The 8,390-nt window shown below is 63.3% G+C and overlaps 1 non-coding gene across 1 annotated transcript; it reads right to left on the bottom strand.

The window, feature by feature from the left end:
• Positions 1-7,896: 7,896 nt before the first annotated feature.
• Positions 7,897-8,015, bottom strand: LOC131860858 (5S ribosomal RNA). The gene has a single exon (XR_009359942.1). It is a non-coding gene; the product is annotated as a 5S ribosomal RNA (ribosomal RNA).
• Positions 8,016-8,390: the final 375 nt, after the last annotated feature.

Genomic DNA, 8,390 nt, shown 5'->3' with positions numbered 1-8,390 from the left:
TTTTTTTGTCAGAGCGTTTGGTGGGGTTTCTCGCATTGGCTCTTCCCAGGCCCGGTTGTTGGGTGCGCTCCCACCCTGGCGCGCGCGAGGTTGGAAGTTGGGTTAATTGCCCGGGCGCGCACCTTCGCCAGGGTGGGCACCTTGGTGCGCACACCTTGGCTGGGCTGCGCACCAGGGCGGGCTCAAGATGGCACCAGCATTCCCTTTTTTTCACTATCTTTCAAAACGGAAATTTTAAAATCTCATTTTTTTTTGCCTTTTATGGAAATTAGTGAAGGCATCGCATCAAAGGTGCGCACCTCGCTGCCCACCTTGGTGTGCTCCGAGGTGCCCACCACGGTGCGAACCCGGGAGCGCCCCGATGTGTGCTCCAAGGTGCGGCGTGCACGAAGTCGGACCCCGGTTTGCCCCGGGTGCGCACCTCGCGTGCACCTTGGTGCGCACACCTTGGCTGGGTTGCGCGCCCTGGTGGGCACCATGGTGCGCACCAAGGAGCGCTCCGAAGTGTGCTCCAAGGTGCGCCGTGCACGAAGTCGGAGCCCGGTTTGCCCCGGGTGCGCACCTCGCGTGCACCTTCGCCGCGGTGGGCACCATGGCGTGCACGAAGTCGGAGCCCGGTTTGCCCCGGGTGCGCACCTCGCATGCACCTTCGCCGGGGTGGGCACCTTGGTGTGCAGACCTTGGCTGGGTTGCGCGCCCTGGTGGGCACCATGGTGCGCACCAAGGAGCGCTCCGAAGTGTGCTCCAAGGTGCGGCCTGCACGAAGTCGGAGCCCGGTTTGCCCTGGGTGTGCACCTCGGGTGGGCACCTTGGTGCGCATGCCTTGCCTGGGCTGCGCACCAGGGCGGGCTCAAGATGGCACCCGCGTTCCTTTTTTTTCACTATCTTTCAAAACGGAAATTTTAAAATCTCATTTTTTTTTGCCTTTTTCTGGAAATTAGTGAAGGCAGCGCATCAAAGGTGCGCACCTCGCTGCCCACCACGGTGCGCAACGCCGGTGGGCACCCGGGAGTGCTTCGAAGTGTGCTCCAAGGTGCTGCGTGCACGTTGTCGGAGCCCGGTTTGCCCCGGGTGCGCACCTCGCGTGCACCTTCGTCGGGGTGGGCACCTTGGCTGGGTTTGCCCCGGCTGCGCTCCGAAGCGGGGTTATTGGAGCGCCGCCTCTTTTTTTGTCGGAGCGTTTGGTGGGGTTTCTCGCATTGGCTCTTCCCAGGCCCGGTTGCCACCCTGGCGCGCACGAAGTCGGAAGTAGGGTTAATTGCCCGGGTGCGCACCTTTGCCAGGGTGGGCACCTTGCCTGGGCTGCGCACCAGGGCGGGCTCAAGATGGCACCCGCGTTCCGTTTTTTTCACTATCTTTCAAAACGGAAATTTCAAAATCTCCTTTTTTTTTTGCCTTTTCTGGAAATTAGTGAAGGCAGCGCATCAAAGGTGCGCACCCGGGAGCGCTACGAAGTGTGCTCCAAGGTGCGGCGTGCACGTTGTCGGAGCCCGGTTTGCCTCGGGTGCGCACCTCGCCTGCACCTTGGCCGGGGTGGGCACCTTGGCTGGGTTTGCCCAGGGTGCGCTCCGGAGCGGGGTTACTGGAGCGCCCCCTCTTTTTTTGTCAGAGCGTTTGGTGGGGTTTCTCGCATTGGCTCTTCCCAGGCCCGGTTGTTGGGTGCGCTCCCACCCTGGCGCGCGCGAGGTTGGAAGTTGGGTTAATTGCCCGGGCGCGCACCTTCGCCAGGGTGGGCACCTTGGTGCGCACACCTTGGCTGGGCTGCGCACCAGGGCGGGCTCAAGATGGCACCAGCATTCCCTTTTTTTCACTATCTTTCAAAACGGAAATTTTAAAATCTCGTTTTTTTTTGCCTTTTATGGAAATTAGTGAAGGCATCGCATCAAAGGTGCGCACCTCGCTGCCCACCTTGGTGTGCTCCGAGGTGCCCACCACGGTGCGAACCCGGGAGCGCCCCGATGTGTGCTCCAAGGTGCGGCGTGCACGAAGTCGGACCCCGGTTTGCCCCGGGTGCGCACCTCGCGTGCACCTTGGTGCGCACACCTTGGCTGGGTTGCGCGCCCTGGTGGGCACCATGGTGCGCACCAAGGAGCGCTCCGAAGTGTGCTCCAAGGTGCGCCGTGCACGAAGTCGGAGCCCGGTTTGCCCCGGGTGCGCACCTCGCGTGCACCTTCGCCGCGGTGGGCACCATGGCGTGCACGAAGTCGGAGCCCGGTTTGCCCCGGGTGCGCACCTCGCGTGCACCTTCGCCGGGGTGGGCACCTTGGTGTGCAGACCTTGGCTGGGTTGCGCGCCCTGGTGGGCACCATGGTGCGCACCAAGGAGCGCTCCGAAGTGTGCTCCAAGGTGCGGCCTGCACGAAGTCGGAGCCCGGTTTGCCACCCTGGCGCGCACGAAGTCGGAAGTAGGGTTAATTGCCCGGGTGCGCACCTTTGCCAGGGTGGGCACCTTGCCTGGGCTGCGCACCAGGGCGGGCTCAAGATGGCACCCGCGTTCCCTTTTTTTCACTATCTTTCAAAACGGAAATTTCAAAATCTCCTTTTTTTTTTGCCTTTTCTGGAAATTAGTGAAGGCAGCGCATCAAAGGTGCGCACCCGGGAGCGCTACGAAGTGTGCTCCAAGGTGCGGCGTGCACGTTGTCGGAGCCCGGTTTGCCCCGGGTGCGCACCTCGCCTGCACCTTGGCCGGGGTGGGCACCTTGGCTGGGTTTGCCCAGGGTGCGCTCCGGAGCGGGGTTACTGGAGCGCCCCCTCTTTTTTTGTCAGAGCGTTTGGTGGGGTTTCTCGCATTGGCTCTTCCCAGGCCCGGTTGTTGGGTGCGCTCCCACCCTGGCGCGCGCGAGGTTGGAAGTTGGGTTAATTGCCCGGGCGCGCACCTTCGCCAGGGTGGGCACCTTGGTGCGCACACCTTGGCTGGGCTGCGCACCAGGGCGGGCTCAAGATGGCACCAGCATTCCCTTTTTTTCACTATCTTTCAAAACGGAAATTTTAAAATCTCGTTTTTTTTTGCCTTTTATGGAAATTAGTGAAGGCATCGCATCAAAGGTGCGCACCTCGCTGCCCACCTTGGTGTGCTCCGAGGTGCCCACCACGGTGCGAACCCGGGAGCGCCCCGATGTGTGCTCCAAGGTGCGGCGTGCACGAAGTCGGACCCCGGTTTGCCCCGGGTGCGCACCTCGCGTGCACCTTGGTGCGCACACCTTGGCTGGGTTGCGCGCCCTGGTGGGCACCATGGTGCGCACCAAGGAGCGCTCCGAAGTGTGCTCCAAGGTGCGCCGTGCACGAAGTCGGAGCCCGGTTTGCCCCGGGTGCGCACCTCGCGTGCACCTTCGCCGCGGTGGGCACCATGGCGTGCACGAAGTCGGAGCCCGGTTTGCCCCGGGTGCGCACCTCGCGTGCACCTTCGCCGGGGTGGGCACCTTGGTGTGCAGACCTTGGCTGGGTTGCGCGCCCTGGTGGGCACCATGGTGCGCACCAAGGAGCGCTCCGAAGTGTGCTCCAAGGTGCGGCCTGCACGAAGTCGGAGCCCGGTTTGCCACCCTGGCGCGCACGAAGTCGGAAGTAGGGTTAATTGCCCGGGTGCGCACCTTTGCCAGGGTGGGCACCTTGCCTGGGCTGCGCACCAGGGCGGGCTCAAGATGGCACCCGCGTTCCATTTTTTTCACTATCTTTCAAAACGGAAATTTCAAAATCTCCTTTTTTTTTTGCCTTTTCTGGAAATTAGTGAAGGCAGCGCATCAAAGGTGCGCACCCGGGAGCGCTACGAAGTGTGCTCCAAGGTGCGGCGTGCACGTTGTCGGAGCCCGGTTTGCCCCGGGTGCGCACCTCGCCTGCACCTTGGCCGGGGTGGGCACCTTGGCTGGGTTTGCCCAGGGTGCGCTCCGAAGCGGGGTTACTGGAGCGCCCCCTCTTTTTTTGTCAGAGCGTTTGGTGGGGTTTCTCGCATTGGCTCTTCCCAGGCCCGGTTGTTGGGTGCGCTCCCACCCTGGCGCGCGCGAGGTTGGAAGTTGGGTTAATTGCCCGGGCGCGCACCTTCGCCAGGGTGGGCACCTTGGTGCGCACACCTTGGCTGGGCTGCGCACCAGGGCGGGCTCAAGATGGCACCAGCATTCCCTTTTTTTCACTATCTTTCAAAACGGAAATTTTAAAATCTCGTTTTTTTTTGCCTTTTATGGAAATTAGTGAAGGCATCGCATCAAAGGTGCGCACCTCGCTGCCCACCTTGGTGTGCTCCGAGGTGCCCACCACGGTGCGAACCCGGGAGCGCCCCGATGTGTGCTCCAAGGTGCGGCGTGCACGAAGTCGGACCCCGGTTTGCCCCGGGTGCGCACCTCGCGTGCACCTTGGTGCGCACACCTTGGCTGGGTTGCGCGCCCTGGTGGGCACCATGGTGCGCACCAAGGAGCGCTCCGAAGTGTGCTCCAAGGTGCGCCGTGCACGAAGTCGGAGCCCGGTTTGCCCCGGGTGCGCACCTCGCGTGCACCTTCGCCGCGGTGGGCACCATGGCGTGCACGAAGTCGGAGCCCGGTTTGCCCCGGGTGCGCACCTCGCGTGCACCTTCGCCGGGGTGGGCACCTTGGTGTGCAGACCTTGGCTGGGTTGCGCGCCCTGGTGGGCACCATGGTGCGCACCAAGGAGCGCTCCGAAGTGTGCTCCAAGGTGCGGCCTGCACGAAGTCGGAGCCCGGTTTGCCCCGGGTGTGCACCTCGGGTGGGCACCTTGGTGCGCATGCCTTGCCTGGGCTGCGCACCAGGGCGGGCTCAAGATGGCACCCGCGTTCCTTTTTTTTCACTATCTTTCAAAACGGAAATTTTAAAATCTCATTTTTTTTTGCCTTTTTCTGGAAATTAGTGAAGGCAGCGCATCAAAGGTGCGCACCTCGCTGCCCACCACGGTGCGCAACGCCGGTGGGCACCCGGGAGTGCTTCGAAGTGTGCTCCAAGGTGCTGCGTGCACGTTGTCGGAGCCCGGTTTGCCCCGGGTGCGCTCCTCGCGTGCACCTTCGTCGGGGTGGGCACCTTGGCTGGGTTTGCCCCGGCTGCGCTCCGAAGCGGGGTTATTGGAGCGCCGCCTCTTTTTTTGTCGGAGCGTTTGGTGGGGTTTCTCGCATTGGCTCTTCCCAGGCCCGGTTGCCACCCTGGCGCGCACGAAGTCGGAAGTAGGGTTAATTGCCCGGGTGCGCACCTTTGCCAGGGTGGGCACCTTGCCTGGGCTGCGCACCAGGGCGGGCTCAAGATGGCACCCGCGTTCCGTTTTTTTCACTATCTTTCAAAACGGAAATTTCAAAATCTCCTTTTTTTTTTGCCTTTTCTGGAAATTAGTGAAGGCAGCGCATCAAAGGTGCGCACCCGGGAGCGCTACGAAGTGTGCTCCAAGGTGCGGCGTGCACGTTGTCGGAGCCCGGTTTGCCCCGGGTGCGCACCTCGCCTGCACCTTGGCCGGGGTGGGCACCTTGGCTGGGTTTGCCCAGGGTGCGCTCCGAAGCGGGGTTACTGGAGCGCCCCCTCTTTTTTTGTCAGAGCGTTTGGTGGGGTTTCTCGCATTGGCTCTTCCCAGGCCCGGTTGTTGGGTGCGCTCCCACCCTGGCGCGCGCGAGGTTGGAAGTTGGGTTAATTGCCCGGGCGCGCACCTTCGCCAGGGTGGGCACCTTGGTGCGCACACCTTGGCTGGGCTGCGCACCAGGGCGGGCTCAAGATGGCACCAGCATTCCCTTTTTTTCACTATCTTTCAAAACGGAAATTTTAAAATCTCGTTTTTTTTTGCCTTTTATGGAAATTAGTGAAGGCATCGCATCAAAGGTGCGCACCTCGCTGCCCACCTTGGTGTGCTCCGAGGTGCCCACCACGGTGCGAACCCGGGAGCGCCCCGATGTGTGCTCCAAGGTGCGGCGTGCACGAAGTCGGACCCCGGTTTGCCCCGGGTGCGCACCTCGCGTGCACCTTGGTGCGCACACCTTGGCTGGGTTGCGCGCCCTGGTGGGCACCATGGTGCGCACCAAGGAGCGCTCCGAAGTGTGCTCCAAGGTGCGCCGTGCACGAAGTCGGAGCCCGGTTTGCCCCGGGTGCGCACCTCGCGTGCACCTTCGCCGCGGTGGGCACCATGGCGTGCACGAAGTCGGAGCCCGGTTTGCCCCGGGTGCGCACCTCGCGTGCACCTTCGCCGGGGTGGGCACCTTGGTGTGCAGACCTTGGCTGGGTTGCGCGCCCTGGTGGGCACCATGGTGCGCACCAAGGAGCGCTCCGAAGTGTGCTCCAAGGTGCGGCCTGCACGAAGTCGGAGTCCGGTTTGCCCCGGGTGCGCACCATGGCGTGCACGAAGTCGGAGCCCGGTTTGCCCCGGGTGCGCACCTCGCGTGCACCTTCGCCGGGGTGGGCACCTCGGCTGGTTTGCGCGCCCTGGTGCGCACCAAGGAGCGCTCCGAAGTGTGCTCCAAGGTGCGGCGTGCACGAAGTCGGAGCCCGGTTTGCCCCGGGTGCGCACCTCGCGTGCACCTTCGCCGCGGTGGGCACCTTGGCTGGGTTGGGCACCATTGAGCGCTCCGAAGTTTGCTCCAAGGTGCGCACCATGGCCCTCCAAGGTGCGCAGCATGGCGTGCACGAAGTCGGAGCCCGGTTTGCCCCGGGTGCGCACCTCGCGTGCACCTTCGCCAGGGTGGGCACCTCGGTGCGCACACCTTCTCAATGTTTTCTTGCCTTTTCTGGAAATTGGTGAAGGCAGCGCATCAAAGGTGCGCACCTCGGTGTGCTCCGAGGTGCGAACCCGAGAGCGCTTCGAGGTGCGCACGAAGTCAAAAGTCGGGTTAATTGCATTGTTTTCCCCGGGTGCGCTCCGAGGTGCGCAACATCGGTGCGCACCAAGGAGGGCTCCGAAGTGTGCTCCAAGGTGCGCACGATGGCGTGCACCTCTGGTGCGCACGATTCGGAGCTCGGTTTGCCCGGGGTGCGCACACCTTGGCTGGGTTGCGCACCTTTTGTGCGCTCCATGGTGCGTACGAAGTCGGAGCTCGGTTTGCCCCGGGTGCGCACCTTGATGCGCACGCCTTGGCTGGGCTGCGCACCTTGGTGGGCGCCTCCAAGGTGCGCACGAAGTCGAAGCTCGGTTTGCCCCGGGTGCGCACCTTGGTGGGCGCCATGGTGCACTCCGAGGTGCCCAAGATTGGTGCGCACCAAGGAGCGCTCCGAAGTGCGCTCCAAGGTGCGCAGGTGCGCGCGAAGTCGAAAGTTGGGTTAATTGTCCGGTTTGCCTCGGGTGCGCACCTTGCGTGCACCTTCGCCAGGGTGGGCGCCTTGGTGCGCACACCTTGGCTGGGCTGCGCACCCGGGCGCGCACACCTTGGCACCCGCGTTTCCTTCATTTTAAATTTTTTTTTTTTACAATCTCTCAAGTGGGAAATTCTATAATCTCAACTTTTTTTGCCTTTTCAGGAAACTTTTGAATGGAGCGCATCATTGGTGCGCTCCGAAGTGTGCTCCAAGGTGCGCACCTCTGGTGCGCTCCAAAGCTCTCTCCAGCTGCGTGCACCTGCCCCGGGCGCGCACCCGGCCCCGCCCAGCTTCGCTCACCTGTCCCGGGCGTCTGGTGCGGAACCTTAGAGTAAGAAACATCACCGTGCACCTTGGCCAACGTGCGCGACTCGACCGAGCGCGCACTGGCCGAGGTGCACACCGATTTCACCTGGGTGCGCGCGCAGCACCTCGGGCGCACCGGGGTGCGCGCACAACGCCCGGGTTGCACCGTGGCCTGTGTGCTCGGGGCGCCTCGGGTGCGCGCTCGGTGTCGCCCCGGCGCGCGCGGTAGTGCGGGCAACGCACCCCGGCCCGGCCCGGCCCCGACGAGAACGCAAACGGGCAAAAGGTTAATTCAAATAGCATTGCGACGCCCGGCGAAAAACTAAAAAAGGGTGCAACACCGGGACTTCCCGGGAGGTCACCCATCCCAGTACTACTCCGGCCCAAGCGCGCTTAACTGCGGAGTTCTGATGGGATCCGGTGCACTAACGCTGGTATGATCGCACCCGTTATGAGCTTGTCGCAGTGTGTACTTAGCAAACCGCGACCCACGTGCGAATCCACCCCGGCCACCCACCCCCGTCGAGGTGCACACCCTCCCTCGCGAAGTGCGCCCCGTTCGCCAAGTGTGAGCCCTGCCCGGGTGCACGCACCTTGCTAGGGCATCGGGTGTGCACCCGGCCCGGCCTACGTGCGTGCACCTGGACGGGGCGTCGTGTGCGTGCAGTGTCCCGTCTGCAACGCGGTGCCCACACACCACCTCGGGCGCAACGACCTGCGCTCACATGTGGGCCGAGTGCACCTTGGTGCATGTTCGGGGCGCCTCGGGTGCACGCTCGATCTTGCCCCGGTGCACCAAGGCGCTCGGTTTGCCCCGGGTGCG

This window comes from Cryptomeria japonica, unplaced genomic scaffold (genome assembly GCF_030272615.1).
Source record: "Cryptomeria japonica unplaced genomic scaffold, Sugi_1.0 HiC_scaffold_20, whole genome shotgun sequence".
In the NCBI taxonomy this organism is placed as follows: Eukaryota; Viridiplantae; Streptophyta; class Pinopsida; order Cupressales; family Cupressaceae; genus Cryptomeria; species Cryptomeria japonica.
Note: the sequence above shows the minus strand (reverse complement) of the source record. Positions and strands in the feature narration are given on the sequence as shown.